Source organism: Macrotis lagotis, chromosome 6 (assembly GCF_037893015.1).
Source record: "Macrotis lagotis isolate mMagLag1 chromosome 6, bilby.v1.9.chrom.fasta, whole genome shotgun sequence".
NCBI classification, from domain to species: Eukaryota; Metazoa; Chordata; class Mammalia; order Peramelemorphia; family Peramelidae; genus Macrotis; species Macrotis lagotis.
Window position 1 is genome coordinate 170,150,175 of NC_133663.1, and position 16,591 is coordinate 170,166,765.

The window sequence follows — 16,591 nt, forward strand, 5'->3', positions numbered from 1 at the left end:
ATCGGCTCCAGTGTCAATTATCCCTTCGAGCTTCTGATTTTCCACCGTGACGGTTAACAGTGGTCGCCCAGAGCTGACCGGGTGGACCCAGTTCACATGAGCGGGAGGGGTCCGCAAGGGCAGCGCCTTTCCCACCTCTTGGCCCTGTTTTACCAAGGTGGGAAAGGGGTGGGGGTTTGTGACCCTTACGGATGTGGGACTTCCGGGACCAAAAATGACCTGGGTATGGGTGACTAAGTCCACACATCTCTCAGCCCCTGTGATAAGCGCTGGGAAAGTAGTTAGCTCGATGGGAATCATCGAGGTTTCCCAAGGCCCGATCTCTCTCTGCTGTGTCCCTTCTCAATAGTCAACCCTCACGGGGATAGTCACAGTGATGGGGCCGGGCCCCTCCCTTTCCCTTTTCCCGACTTCCCTTTGGATCGGCAGAACCTGGCTATGTGACCTGGCTTTCCACAGGAATAACAGGTCGGAACTGAAGTGGAGGGGGGCCGCTGCCTGCACTGTGCTTTGAGGTGCCCTGGCTTTCCGCACCCAAAACAGGTGGGTCTCACCTGCATACCGAGAAGGGCGGTCAGGAGGCTATCCTCCCGGTTCTCCATGGCAGTCACTAAGGCTTGAATTGAATCCTCGCTGGGCATGTCCAGCAATTTGTCAACAATTTCTTCTAATGAAGCGTCGGGGGAAAGGCTGCTAATGGCTGCGATCCCTTTGGGGCGAAGACCCTCTTTAATCAATTGTCTCATAAGTAGATCAGATCCCGGGGTGTCTCCCATTATACGAGTCACTGTCTCTTTAACCTCGTTCACAAATGAGAGGGGTGTCTGATCTGCTCTCTGCTTCAGCCCAACCAACTTCTGTGTGGCTCTCCCCCCTTTCATGGCTCCAATCTTATCCCAAGCTGCAACATGTGTTTCTTTAACAGTCTCTAGCTCAAACTGGCCATACCGGGCCTGAACAGCAGGGTCAGTATAGGCTCCAGTTCCACACAGGAGGTCAATGGCTAAATCCAGGGGAGTATAACCCCGGATTTTGCCAGCTTAGAGGCCTCTCTGCGGGCCTGAGCCTTAAAAGCTAAATATGAGGAGGCATCCAGGCATGCGGCTGCAATTTCGTCAAAGTCAGCAGGGGTCCAAGGGTGCGTAGCGAAGAGGTTTTGCATCAGTCTTTTTACATAAGGGGAGCTTGGGCCGTATTTAGTCACGGCCTCCTTAAGTTCCTTAAGCATCTTAAAAGGGACAGGGCGGTAGTCTCGGGCTCCGGTAAGGGGGTCCGTAAATACCGGGTAGAGGCCCCAGTCATCCCAGTCCACCTCCTCCCCTTTCTCTATTGCTATGGAGGCACTCGCGGCAAGTAGGCCGGATGGGCGGATCCCTTGAGGGGATCTCTGAAGGGCGGACAAGGAACACGGGGGATTTTTTGCCTCTGTTTCCTGGCTGGGCCGCCAAGTCTGGGGCGCGGCAGCTGTCCAATCAGTACGGACTTCTCCCTCCTCGTCAGCAGCCTCCCGGTCCCACCTACTCACGCTCCTCTTCCTGCCACCCCTGAGGACTGTTTGCACCCCTCCCTTCCCGCGCTCGGAAACTTCCGGCCCTGAATCTCTAAGTGCGCCACATTCATCGCCCTCCCCCTTTCCTTTCTGTCTCGGTAAGGAGGGGCATGCGGCATTTTCTTCTCCCTGGGGGCCCCTTGTTCCCCCATTGTTTCTTCTAAGTTCCTCCCATGGATACAGGGGAGGGGGTGGCCTTCCCTCTTCCTCTGAGCTCTCTGAATCCGATCCCGCCAACGAGCTACCCACCTGAGTGCTGATTGTTCGTGCCAAAGTCACCTTCTGGGGATGCAGGGCTGCATCCACTATCTTATACACTGTAAAATCCTCAGGGGTCAGTTTTCCCGGGCAGGTGTCATCATAGGAGGCCATCTGCTGCCCTACCACCTTCCATTTACCTGGTTGGATCCCACTATGTTGCACCCAAGGGCAGATGTTCCAGATATTCTCAACAAAAGCACGACATGTCTTGATAGGTAATTTACAGCCATGCTTAGCGCAGAGTTTATAAAGCTGCGCTGCAACGACCCCTTTCTCCTCCAGCTGAAAGGCGGGAATACTATTCCGGCCCCCCATGCTGTCTACTAGCCGAGGCTGCAATCCTAACAGGTGGCAGAACTGGAAAATTCCTGTTCGGCAAAAGAGAAGGAGGCAGCAGGGCACAATCAGACAGGCCAGCACGGCAAGGAGCGTGATTAGAGCGGAAGGAGAAAGGGAAGAGAAAGGAAGCATAGTCAACACAGTAGGGATATGTCCTTCAGGCAATATCTGAGAGTAAACGCCCTCTCCTTCCTCCCGGTCAGAAACGACCGAGGCTGTCTGGAGAATCCGACCAGCGGATTCAGACGTTCCCTAGCAAAATCAGGTCCCTGTTCCAGGCGCCACTTGCTGGGGTTTTATTTACAATGCCGGCTTCTTTATGCTAGTCCGTCCTCTTACTCACCAGTCCAACGCGTGATGAGTCTTCGGGGTACCTCCGGCCCCCACTCTTTGATGGGGGAAGAACCAGACAGAGCGCCTGAGGTGGATAATGAGTCTTTATTCTTCTGTGATCACATCCCGCTCCCTCCCAACCTCTCAGCAGACCCTTTTATCCCCTCTGTCTTCCCTCCCATGAACTCTTACTCAATGAGGGGCCGAGTTCTGTAACATTCCCTTATAAGGTGATTATGTTTCCCCCATTAAGCGACCGCCAAGCCTCTTCCCCCCGCCCCCAACAAAGGAGCATAGACGTTACCCCAGATTCCTTCCAGGGGTGAGTGTAAGAGCTCCTATCTCAGGTCAGTTGGGTATCCAAGGCTAGAGCTGGCTAGCCAGTGGTCACTTTGGTCAGTCCTGCTGCCTTGACCCCATCTCCAGGAGGGGCTTGACCAGGATGGTATAGTGGGGAGTCCAGTCTTCCAAGCCCTTGTAGACACTGATAGGTAGGGAAGACAGAGGGGAGGGTCCTGGGGTCATTGGTTGAGGAAGGGGCAGCATTTCTTCTTAGCTGAGCACAGGATTGGGGACTCCAAGATGGCAAAACCATCTCCCTTAGAGCTATAAGCCCCTGGAGCTGCTCCACGACCTGTCTCGATTTCCCTTGGATCTCATTTGCTCTTGTACAGCACCTGTCATGGATAGTCCATCTCCAGCCCCCATCTCTCCAGAGCCAATGTGAGTTACATGAACAAAATTCATTGGTTCTCCAATCATGGTCCTGTCAATCTGCCTTCTCTTCTTCTGCGGCTGGGGTTTCTCTACCACGCAGCAGCTCAGTTTGTGCCAAAACTCACTCATGTTCCCTGATGGTTGCAATTCTGTCCCCCTGCCCGAGGTCCCAGAGGGCTCCTTTTCTGGTCCCTTGGTCCTCTTTCCTTGGAGACCCCCTTTCCCTCCTTATTTTCCACTGGGGATTGATCATTGTAATGAGTCAGGTGAACTAGGGAAGGGAGGATCCTATGAGCCTTCCACTAGTCAGTGCCTCAGACCACGGGGGACTACGAAGGAGGGAGAAGAGTAGAACGGACGGGGCAGAAAGTTGTATTTTCCTCAAAACGTGGAGACCTGCCTCTCCGGGCTGCACGTCTGCGGGCTCCGCGACTCCGCGGCTCCGGCCCGGGTCCTGCCTGCCGGGCAGGGAGGCTCTGTCTCCTGCGGTGCGGGGGAGCCGAGGGCGGGCCTGGCGAGAGGTGGGGCCGGTCCGCGGCGGAAAGGGCAGCCACTGCCTTGGGAAACCCGCGGTCCGCAGCCGGGCCGCAGCTCCCACCCTGGACAGACTGGGGCGTGCACGCCGGGGCCGGGGCCGGGGCCGGGGCCGGGGCCGGGGGCCGGGGCCGGGGGCCGGGGCCGGGGGCCGGGGCCGGGGCCGGGGGCCGGGGCCAGGGGCCGGGGCCCGGGAGGAGGCTGCCCCTGCCCCGGGGCCCTCCCAGGCCCACCCCGCCTGTGTTCTTTCCGGAAGGTCAAAAACGAAATTTATATTTTAATGATTTTTCCCAAATTCTCTTAGAATTTTTACAGGCATTGTTCCCTGTGCTTTTTCTCCCTATAAATAATTACTATATAAGCAAAACCAAATTTTTATTTTTCAACATCCAAAATATATGCAGTACGTGGTTATGTATTACTAAATAAATAAAATGAGTGATTATTTTCTATTTTAAAAATATTTATTTTGTAAAATTTTTGCTAAATATTTCCTCCTCAATAAAAATTTGATAAACATTAAATAAATTTTGGGTTTCAGAATCTCTTTCCACTCTCCCTAATCCTTGAGAAAGCAAGCAATTTAATATTAATTTTACATGCAAAGTCGTGCAAAGATATTTCTGTATTAGCCACGTTTTGAAAGAAAACACCAAACATAATACAAAATTTTTTTTTGTTACTGTTGCTTTAAATATGCTTCAATCTTGATTCAGAGTTCACTAGTTGTCTTTCTGAAGAAATAGTAATTTTTTGCCAATTGGTCCTTTGGAATTCTTTTTGATTATTGTCTCCATCAGAGTATCTCTTTATCATTTGATAATCTTTAAAAAATTACTTTTTCCATGTATAATGTTCCTTTGCTTCTGCTTCATGTAATGTTGCATGAATTCATATCAGTCTTCCTAGGTTTTTCTGAAAGGATCCTGCTCATTATGTGTTATAGCACAATAATATTACATTACCATCATATATCACAACTTGTCCAGTCATTGCCTAATTCAGGAATGTCTAACCTTACTTTTAAAAACTTTTATTGAAACAATAGACAATCCATTTTGATTTATTATTTAAGTGATAACTCTGCCATAGCTTGGTTCCTTTTATGAAAACTATGGGTTAACCCACAGTTGACCACATAAAATCTCACTGCAGGCCTCATTTTGGATAGTGGGACAATTGATGGACATTCTATCAATTACAATTGTTTACTACAACAAAAAGAACTGCTATAAATATTGTAATGCAAGTATGTTCTTTTCTCTTTATTTGAACTCTTTGGGAAACAGATATAGTTGCCTTCTGGGTAAAAGAGTATACATAGGTTTGGAAATCTTTGGGAGTAAATCCCAAATTGTTTTCAGAATGGTTGAACAAATTCACAACTATACAACAGTTAATTAGTATGACGATTTTTCCACATTTCTTTCAGCATATATCATTTTCTTTTTCTTTAATGATAACCAATATGATAAATGAGACATAATACTCATAGGTTTTTGTTTTGTTTTGTTTTTAGGTTGACATTTATAAGTAGTGATTAGAAACATTTTTATATAATAATTCATAGTTTTGATTTCTTCTTTTAAAAACTGTTTCTATCCTTTAACCATTTATCAACTGGGCAATGGCTCTTATTTTTTGTTATATACTAGACCCAATTCCCCATATAATTGTCATAGTTTAAGAGAAATTTGCTGTAAAATGCCTCCTCTCTCAGTTTCTTCATAGTTTCTAAATTTGATTCCATTAGTTTTACTTCTATGAAACTTTTGTTAATTTTCATGTAATGAAAATTATCTGTTTTACTTTCTGTGATCTTCTTTATTTATTTTATTTGATAATAAGCACATCCTTTATCAATATATCTAATTTATATATATATTTTCCATAATCCCCTAATTTATGCCTAATAATCCTTCATTTCTAAATCATTTATCCAATTTGACCTTATCTTGGTTTGATATTTTGACCTATACATAATTCTGCTCAACTGCTTTCCATTTTTCCTGACCATTTTTATCAAATATTCACTTCTTACACCAGAATCTTGTATCTTTGGGATTATCAAACTCAAAATTTCTATTATCATTTTCTACTATGTATGGTATAGGTAAGTTATTCCATTTTCTGTCACTCTTTTTCTTAGCCAGTAAAAGAGAGTTTTGATGATTACAACTTCATTATATAGTTTGAAATCTGATTAGATGTTAGGCTATTTTATTGACCTTTGATTTTTCCAAATGAATTTTAATGTTACTTTATTCTAGTTCTATAAAACAATTATTTGTTATTTTGATTAGTATTGTATGAAATAAGTAAATTTATTTAAGTATAATTGTCATTTTTATATTGACCTCAACTTTTCTATTGTTATGCAGTCATTTTAGTTGGGCCCCATTTGGGGGATTTCTTGGCAGACATACTGTAATGGTTTGCAATTTTCTTCACCAGTTCACTTTACAGATGAGCAATTTAATCAAACATGTTTAAGTAACTTGCCCAGTCACACAGCTAAGTATCAGATTTAAGTCTAGATTTGAACTAATGAAGATGAGTGAATTTGTTTCAAAGTCCAGTATCCTACTCACTGCTCCACCTAGCTATCCCTATTCTCCTGACATACCTACAATTAGTTAACATTTCTCCAGTTCTTTATATCTGCTGCTATTTGTGTGAAAAGTGTTTCATAATTGCCTATTGGAAGAAACAGAAAAAGAAACCAGAAGAAGGATGTCAAATTACATTTAAAGAACATAACAGAATTAACCACTTCAAAAAGAAAAAAAAAACAGTATTTGTAACTCATCAATACAGTCTTTATTAGAATTATTTCAGACTAGTATAGATAGTTCTGAGTTTTTGGGTTGCGGCTATTCTGAAAGCCATGGTTCATGTGATGATTTAGAGGTTTGGGAGGAAGAAAATAAGAAACTTTTTGTCCATGTTTTTCCTCTTCCCTTTCTTCAACTTCCACATTTACTGGATTTTAGAGGAGGCCTGAGTTTGTCTTGGTAGATAGACTATTATATTTAATGTTGTGTGCAGTTATCTTTTAAAATCCATTAAGGAGCATTTTTAAAATTGTAATTGCAAATATTCAGTTCATCAGAAAATTCAAAGGACAAATCACCATGACATACCTTAGAATACTGTTCAAATCTATCAAGCATAGCTCTGAAGGCAGCACTCATGCATCTGAACATTGTAATTTATAAACATTTTCCTTTTATCATGATAGGTTAGTTTTCAGTGCTATGCATTTTCCCATATCTTATATTTAAAAAATTTAATTGTAACATTCAAAATTTGACACAAAGCTTTTAAATGGAATCTATGTCTCTCAAAATTCCCTTTCTGGTGTAAGTCATTTTCCTTGCAGTGCATGTTTGTATTTAACAGATCATTTAGAAAAAAATTTATTTAGAAATTATGCATACAATATGCAAGAGTAGCAGACACCCTAGCTTCTGTTGCGTTTACTTATATAAAAACAACACTTTATTTTAAAAAAATACTAATGATCATTTTTATTCTTAATATTTATATTTGGTTATTAAAATACACAGTTGACACAAACAATAAAACAAGAATTTATACATACATACATATATATATATATATATATTTTTTTTTTCAGTAATAGAATCCTCACCATTTGTGAAAAATACAATTAGGAAAAAAAACTCCTCTAAAATCAACATGGACAACAAATTTCTAATTTTCTTCCTCCCAAACCTCTAAAACATCACATGAACCATGGCTTTCAGAATAGCCGCAACCCAAAAACTCAGAACTAAATTCATTGGTCTGACATCATTCCCTAAAGAATGCACTGGTGATCTATAAATACTGTTTTTTTCTTCTGAGGTGGTTAATTCTGTTTTGTTCTTGAAATGTAATTTGACATTCTTCTTATTTTTTCTGTTTCTTTCAAATACTACTTTTACTTTTCGGTGTAACTTCCCTGAAGGTAAACTGTCTGTATTTTCAATATCCACTTCTTTGAGTTTTTCACCTGGAGTACTATGAAATATTATCTTGGCTTGACTGGTAGTTTGTCCTAGAGCATTGTTAATGACTCTAGGACTCGAACCGTGGGGGAACCTAGTGCCTTTTTTTCCTATGGTTATCAGGAAAAGTGTACTATCTGACTTTCCTTTTAGTTGAGACACATTTTTGTCTGTTTCATCAAAATCAGAACCAGGGAAAGATGCCTCGAGGATATATGGGCAGCATCCTGTTTTGGATACTTCTAAGTCTTTTTAATTTATAGTGCCTTTAATGTCAGATACTGCATATCTTTATTCAGAGGTAGTTGTACAAAACCCAGCTTGTTATTCTTTTTAACTGGATTGATTATAAAGGCTTTCTACAATCAAAATGTTCTTCAAGTTTGCTTGTTGAGTTGTAAGAATTACAAGAGGCAAATGAAACCATGGGATCTGAACTGAAGGTAATCTTCTTTGAAGGATTACCACTTTCTTGATTTTGGAAATCCTGTTTTATTACCTGTTTGGTAGTATTTCCCTGAGGATCATTTGGGGAAGTACAATGCAATTCCTGTTGTTTTTCAGGTCCATTCTTTTAAAAAATATTTACAGTGATGGGGGGGAAAGATCCAATACTGCCTTTTATTCTTCTGGATATATTGCTTTTGTATTCTTACAAAGTCATACACCAACTTGGATATGATATCATCAACAACTTGATATTGTATACTTTGTGCAAAGTTTCTGTGTCATTCACTTAGAAGATGGGCCTAGAGCGCCTTGTACTTCTGGGAGCATCATTTGCAATAGCTGGTCTTCTTATTCTCTTGGGGGGGGGGGCGTTGTACCAGAGGGTCATGCCTTTCTCCCTGCTTCAACATCAATTCTGTTCCTTTGTTTAGCTTATGTTTGTTTCTGCAGACTTGGGGTTTTATCCAAATCAAAAGAACTGAAGGGTTTAGGAATGGAATAGTTTATAAGTAATACTTTGGACAGCTGCAGGCAAAATGGTCTGTCATGATGGCTTGAATTTTCCATCTTTACAAGGGACTTTTTGAGTCTTCCAGTTTTTGTTTTTTGAATACCCTTTTCCCCTCTCACTTCACCTGTTTGCCTCGGTTTCTTCCTCTGTAGAATGGGAATAAAAATAGCTCTTCTGTGCCAGGGTGGCTCAGAGGACACCTCTTTTAGGGATGTGCTTGAATTCTTGATCAGATACAATTTTTTCTTTTGTTCAATATAATATTTAATCTCATCAATATGGAGAATTTTAATTCCCCAGGATAAAGCATTTGATAGCATACTATTTGAAGGGATGAATTCATGTTTCTTGATAACTTTTTCAACTAATAATTTTCCTCTGCTCATATATACTGGATCTGGAGTCTTAAATTCCATCAAAACTTGGATGAGGTGGAGAATTTCCTACTGAATATGTTGATTCTGAACTTGGGACAAGAGAAATAAATCTGAGCATATTTTTCTTCCTTTTTATTTGAAATTAGATAATATATCTTTGCTGAGAAATTGTTTGACTCTCCCTCCTAGTTCCTTGTGGTTCTTTTCCAGTCTTTCAAAGATCGCAATAGATGACAAATCAAGATAAAAGACTTTTCTCCAAAGTGGCTTATATTTAGGCTTTTCTGATTTGTTATCATTTTCACAATTTTCAAAGATGGTCTATTTTTCTCTCTTTTTTTTTTTTTTTGTATACCACATGCTGGGTGATGGCCTTTGTTACCGATTGCTGCCTCACACTCCACATGCTGGGGTCAGCTTCTGTGAGCCCAGCCGCTGCTCCAGCTTGGTCACCTGCCAGCACTGGAAGGGACCCGGCCTAGTCAGATATCTCCTTTTCCGGGCATGTGCAGTTATTTTAAAGGCAATTTCTCTAACTCTTGTTCCTAGGTTTTATTGGTAATATAAGTTTGGTTAGAAATGCTAATGATTCCTGTGAGTTGATTTTATATCCTATACATTTGGGAAATTATTGTTTCAAGTTGTTTTTTATTTGATTCTCTAGGTTTCTTTTAAGTACACCATCATATGATGTGTAAAGAGTGATATTTTTTCTCTTGGTTATTTTTATTTCTTCATTTTCTTTTTTTTATTCTTATAATTTTATGACTAAAATGTCTAGAAGAATTTGAAATAACAGTGGTGATAATGAATATCCTTGATTCACCCCTCATTTTATTTTGAAGCCTTCACATTTAATTCTTATTATAGATAAATCTTGCTCTTGGTTTTAGATTATTAAAGCCTCCATTTATTTCTTTGATTTCTGGTGTTTTAACTAGAAACAGTATTGTATTTTGCCAAAGACTTTCTGCAACTATTTAAATGACCATATACTTTTCTTGATTTTTTTATAATATAGCAAATTTTGCTTAGGTGTTTTCCAATATTGAGATGTAATTTTCCCCCTAAGTTCTTATTTTTGAATGTTGTGTTTTTTATTTTCAAATGTTGTCTTGTCATTCTCTTTAATGATATTGATTGTTTCCTATGCTTTGTTCTTTAATCTGCTCATTCAGATTATTTAGCTTCTAATTATTCATTAATTCGTGCTTTTAGAGACATTTATAGAATGCAATTTATATTTCATTTTTACCTGAAAAAGATTCTATGTCTTTTGTGCATATGAAATTTGTACTGATATATTTCTGATTCTGTTTAGCTTGATATATCTTCCCTGCTTGTCCATTTAGATTTGGTTTCTTTTTTCTTTTCTTGAGATCGTGATTGCTTCCTCTGCTATTTTTTTTACTTAAGCTGAAGCAGAATTGATTCTACTCTAGTACCTCATTTTCTCCAAATCAAGGGTGTTTCTTATAAATAACATGCTGTTGGATTCTGGTATCTAATCCATTCTCTGCTGTATATATTTCTGTCTTTGAAAGAATTTAGATATGAATGGGGTTCAAACATTGCTTACTGCCTCACCATTTTCTCTCACTGGATTCCTCCTTTATGTGAGATAATTTCTGCCATTCATCTTCTTCCAGGGGAATCATCTTTTTTACTTATTTCTTAAACATCATATCCAAATCATCAATTCATTCCCACCTCCTCTTTCTATTTAGAATCCTTCTAACTACCTGATAATGATAATGTTCTTAGTTATATGTACCATTAACCCATGTTGGAAGGTAAACAGTTTAGCTTTATTGGCTGCTTTATAATTTCTTTTTCAAAATTATCTTTATACGCTTCTTTTTATTCTTGTGCTTCAAAGTCAAATTTTCTATTCATCTTTGGCCTTTTCATCAGGAATGCAAAAAAGTTCTCTACTTCATTAATGTTTATTTTTTCCTTGAAGATTTATACCCAGCTTTGCTAGATGAGTTATGTGATCTCAGTTCTTTGCCTTCTAGAATATTATATTTGAAGCTCTCTTCTTTTAACTTAGTGGCTGTTAAATCTTATGTGACTCTGACTGTGAATCCATGGTATTTGACTGATTTCTTTCTGACTGCTTGAATTATTTTATCTTTGATCTGAGAACTTGAGAATTTGGTTATGATCCTCATGAAAGTTTTCATTTTGAGATTTCTTTCAGGTGGTGATTGGTGGATTCTTTCAATTTCTCCTTTACGTTTTAGTTCTAGGATATCAGAATAGTTTTCTTAACAGTTTCTTGAAATATGCCTTCTAGGTTCTTTCCTTGATGATGGCTTTTAAGTAGAAAAATAATTATCTCTTTTCCAAGTTCTTTCCAGGTTACTTGTTTTTCCAGTGAGATAGTTCATATTATGTCTATTTTTCTTTCTTTTGACTTTATTTTATTGTTTTTGACTCATGGAATCATGAGTTTCAATTTCTGAATTTCAATATTTGAGAAATTACTTTTTTCATTGAGCTATTGTATCTCTTTGTAAAGAGCCATTTTATTGGTATATTTTTTTTTACCCTTCCACGTTTGGTCAATTCTGTTTTTTAAATTATTTTCTTTAGTATCTTTGTCTTTTATCTAATTCTTAATTATCTTTCTTTACCTATTTTTTCTTATTCCACTTTAATTTCATTTTCAAAAATCATTTCAACCTATTCAAGGAAGTTTTATTGAGTTTGTGCAAATTCATATTTTTTTATTTTTTTATTTTAAGTTTTGCCCTGTAGTTTTTATTTCATTGTCTTCCTCAGTTCATGTTTTGATCTTTCTGGTCACCATAACTTTTTATAATCAGACTCTTTTTATGTTATTTACATAATTTCCTAACCAACTTCTTTGCTTTGAACTTAATTTTAAAATTTAGCTCTTAACTCAGCAACCTGTGTAAGAAGAAGCATTTCCTCAAACTTTAGAATTTTTCACATGCAATTTTCCAAGTTAGTTCTGGTAATATAAAAGTTTTTGATAATTTCTAGTTGGTGTGATCTGAAGCAGAGGTACAAGTCACTGCTCTCCTCTTCCATGCTCTGGTCCTTTTTTAAGAATGACCTCTAGCTTCTTGGACTGCATGCAACTTATGTTGCTTTTCTGGGTTCCTGCTCCTTTGAATTAAAATGATTCTGTTGCTCAGCTTCACTGAACCCTAGCAATTGGAAGTGATATTATCCTTCACGGATCCTTATCCCTTAACCTCAAGTCTTCCATTCCCTTTTTGACCAAAAGTGTATATCTTTTCCTTTGAACCCATGAGTGGTTATAGGCAATAAGCTTTCAAACAATGTCTGGCCTTGATTCCAATGATAGCACAGGGTTCTCTTATTATCTCTTTTTGACCAGTTAATTCAGCTATCTGTATCATTAGGTTTGAGAGCTATTGAAGTTGCTGTTACTTCTGTTTGGCTCTAGGCCAAACTCCACCCCACATAATAGTTCTTTCTAACATCTTAATTTGTCTTGTGATGTCTCACTTTGATCAACCGTTAGTTCTCCCTTCCAGAACTGGATTTTGAGATTTTATTTTAAAATTGTTTAAAGGGAATGTTGTGTTCATTTGAGTGCTTTCTGCACTCCATTGTTTTGACTTCATACTCTTAAGTCACCAAATGAGTGATTATTGCTACTTGTGCATTGAAGGAAAAGAACAAATGATGAGCTTATTTCTATTGTTTATAGCCATGCTCCTTTTTTCTTGTCTGAGAAGAGTTATATACATAATGTTAATCTTATGTTCATTTTCTTTTTTTTTGTGGTTTCACTATCAGTATATACTCTCTTCCTTATTCTCTTTCCAATAAAAAATAATATGGAATAAGTAAGCCTCTTCTACAAAAATGCACTAAAGTAAAATAAATCAATATATGGACTACATCTGAAAGTATGTTGGTTGCCTTCTCTATTTTGAGAAATGGGAAGAACTATTTATCATCAGTATTTTGGAGTTATGATTTGCCATTGCATTGATCAGGGATTTTTAGTCCTTCAAATTTTTATTTTATAATGTTGTAATCATTTATACAATTTTGCTTCTGTTCACTCCACCCACCCCATCTTCTCAGAGTTCATATAAATCATAGGTGGTGCAAAATCAATCACTTCTATTATTTCTTACAGTACAGTGATATTCATTATGCTCTCCTGAACAATTTGTTTAGCTGTTACTTAACTGTAGAGAAGCTACTTTGTTTATAATTGTTTTCCACAATCAAAAGCTTTATTATATTTTTGTAAATGTGATTTCTTTTCTTTTTTCTTTTCTTTTTTTGAATTGTATTATCAATGAATCAAAGAGTATACCTAGTTTCTATTACTGTTGCTCCTCTTTTCAGATTGAACAAGAATGCATCCGTAATTTTTGACATCCTCTAGCAATGATCGTTTTTTTCCTCTTATCATCTTTGAAATTTGGAGAGATGTAAGGTGGGACTTTAGAATTATTCTGATTAGAATTTTTGTTATTCCTGATTTAATCATTTTCCTCCATTCTATTGTGGTTTTCCTTAAGAACTACCTCTTTATATCATTTGACAATTTTTTGGATTCTTTCATATTTCTTACAATTTATATCTGTCTATCTTGCATACATATATATATATATGTATATCTCAGAAAATTTTGCTGCCTTTCCCATATTTAACTGATATGCTTCTAATTCTACTGATTTTACTAGTGCATAATGTTTTAGAATTATATATAATCTAAATTATGAATTTTTTCATTCACTTTCATTCAAGGTTTTATAACCACAGATACCACTTTGTTTCAGCCCTTCTGGTTATTGATAACAAACAATATAAACCATTTTGGGATATATATATATATATATTTATATATATATATATATATATATATATTTGCCACAATAATAGAGGATATTGTTGACAAAATCATTCTCTGCCTCTTCCATTTTCCATTGACCCCATTTCTTCAATACTTAGAAAGAAGGAAGGGCCTATGAAGACAATATTTTTCTCCTTACCTTGTTACTTCTGAATTTAGATTGAGGCTAAATATTTGTGGGAGTATTGAACACATAAAATATTATTTTTATTAAATTCATTTATTTATTTTCATCCATATGCACATATATATTTTTAAGTTACACAATTTCTGTCTACCTTCCCTTCCCATCCCCCTCCCCTCAGTGGTGAATAGTCAGTTAGCATTATACATACTTATTTTGTTGAACATATTTACAGATCAGTAATTTTCAGTATGAGGAATTAGCATTAAGGGAAAGAAATATATAAGAAGTATTTTTTTACAAGCCAATGTGGTTAAGTGGCTTACCCAAGGCCACACAACTAGGTAATTATTAAGTGTCTGAGGCTAGATTTGAACTCAGGTAATCCTGACTCCAGGGCTGGTGCTCTATCCACTGTGCCACCTAGCCTATCCATACAAAGTGTTCAGCAGTTTCTGAAAACTTGTTTTTTTGTCTCTTTTGTTTTGCTTCTACTGGATGGGTATAATATATAGACCATAGTCAGTCTAATACAATTTGTCCTAGCTCTCTGGACTACTAAAAGGAGCTGCTTCCATCAAGATTATTCAATTCACAGTGTTGTTGTTGATGTTTACATTGTTCTCTTTGCTCTACTCTCTGAGCTCTGCATCAGATCCCATAAGTCATTCCATGCTTCTCTAGAGTCTGACAATTTAGGATTTCTTATAGAACAATAGTATTCAGTAATTTGTTTAGCCATTCCCCAATTGATGGGCATCCCCTCAATTTTCAATTCTTTGCCACTACAAAAAGAGCTGCTATGAATATTTTGGAACATGTAGGACTTTTCCTTTTAAAAATAATTTCTTCTGAATAAAATCTTTATAATGAAAACAATTTTAAATTGGTTTCATCACTGAAAAAATTAAAACGAATTCTTACGGACATAGACCTAGAACTGGAATTGTGGGCTCAAAGCTTATGAGCAATTTTATTGCTCTTTGGGCATCGTTCCATATTGCTCTCCAGAAAGGTTGCATCTTTTCCCAACTACACCAGCAATGCAACAATGTCCCAGTCCTCCCATACCTTCTCTAACATTGATCATTTTCCCTTTTTCTTATCTTGGTCAATCTAATAGGTGTGAGATGATACCTATTGCATTTTTCTAATCAGTAATGATTTTGAGCATTTTTTCATATTCTTATATATAGCTTTAATTTCTTCATTTGAAAACTGTCTGTTCATATCTTTTGACCATTTATCAACTGGGATGAATAGTATTCTTTAAACTGTCTTATCTATAGGTGTAGATGGTAGCAAAGTGGATAGACTTCAAAGGGTCTAGAGTCAATTTGAGGCTGAAATTCAGCCTCAAAAAACTTACTATATTACTCTAGGCAAGTCACTTAAACTCTGTCTTTCTCAATTTCTTTAATTGTAAAATATCACTTTCTCCCTCCCTGGGAAGTTATACTATATGTCAAGTATGTAAAACAGAACTTGGCACATAATAGATGATTAAAAAAATGTTTTCCTCTTCTTTGTTGAGTAGTCAAAGTCACTGCCCAGTGGCTTTAATGAAGCGATTCATTAAAGCTATGGAACATGGATATGGAAAGATGCAGAGGATATTCAAAAGGAAGACAGGCAATACTTGCTAAAGTATATTAAAATATACCAAAGTTTCATATTTGCTATGCAAGAATTAAATTATATTTTCCAAGATATAAAAATATTATTTTGTTGTGTTCTGTAGCAAAGGAAATCATAAGATAAAAATACAGGATTCTGAAATATTTTACAAACCTTTTTTTGTTTGCAAAATAAAAGAAAATAGACTTTGAAATACATATTTTGGGCATCACAAAAGATAAAAATTGTTTGAACAGAATACAATTGAAATGTTACATTATTGAAAACTTCCTATGTCTATTCTTTCAAAAAGGCTATTATGCTTTATCTCATTATCTCTTCATTAAGTAAAATTGGCAAGGCTATCACATCAGTAGTCAAAAATGGTGAAGGTTTTTCTCCTTTTTATTCTAATACAATAAATGTCATTTATCCAGACATTAGAAAAGAATATAAAAGGATTTGAAATATTAAAATTTCATAGCTTAGCTATGAACTTAAGAACTTAAATGTATAACTGATAGATTTTCTTGTATACTCCCAAGAAAACCAAATTCTAAACTATACTATGAGATCTTAGAAGATGTGGGAAGGTGAGGGAATGCAATGTTAAAGATAAATAGCCTATATGGGTATATTCATTCATTTGAACTCCTAGATATTTTATTATTTACCAAATATGTGTGATGAGACCAATTCAGGAGACATTCAGTGTGCCACATGGGTTTATATTTTTAATTAAAGATATTATTTGAGTTATACAATTTTTCCCCCAATCTTACTCCCCCCCCCACAGAAAGCAATCTGTCAGTCTTTACTTTGCTTCTGTGTTGTACATTGATCCAAATTGAGTGTGATGAGAGAGAAATCTTATCCTTAAGGAAGAGACAAAA

The 16,591-nt window shown here is 37.3% G+C and overlaps 2 pseudogenes; both read right to left on the bottom strand.

Moving 5' to 3' along the window:
• Positions 1–2,779: 2,779 nt before the first annotated feature.
• On the bottom strand, positions 2,780–3,356 carry LOC141491919 (CDC42 small effector protein 1 pseudogene; annotated as a pseudogene).
• Positions 3,357–8,320: 4,964 nt separating this feature from the next.
• Positions 8,321–13,513, bottom strand: LOC141492280 (protein DBF4 homolog A-like; annotated as a pseudogene).
• Positions 13,514–16,591: the final 3,078 nt, after the last annotated feature.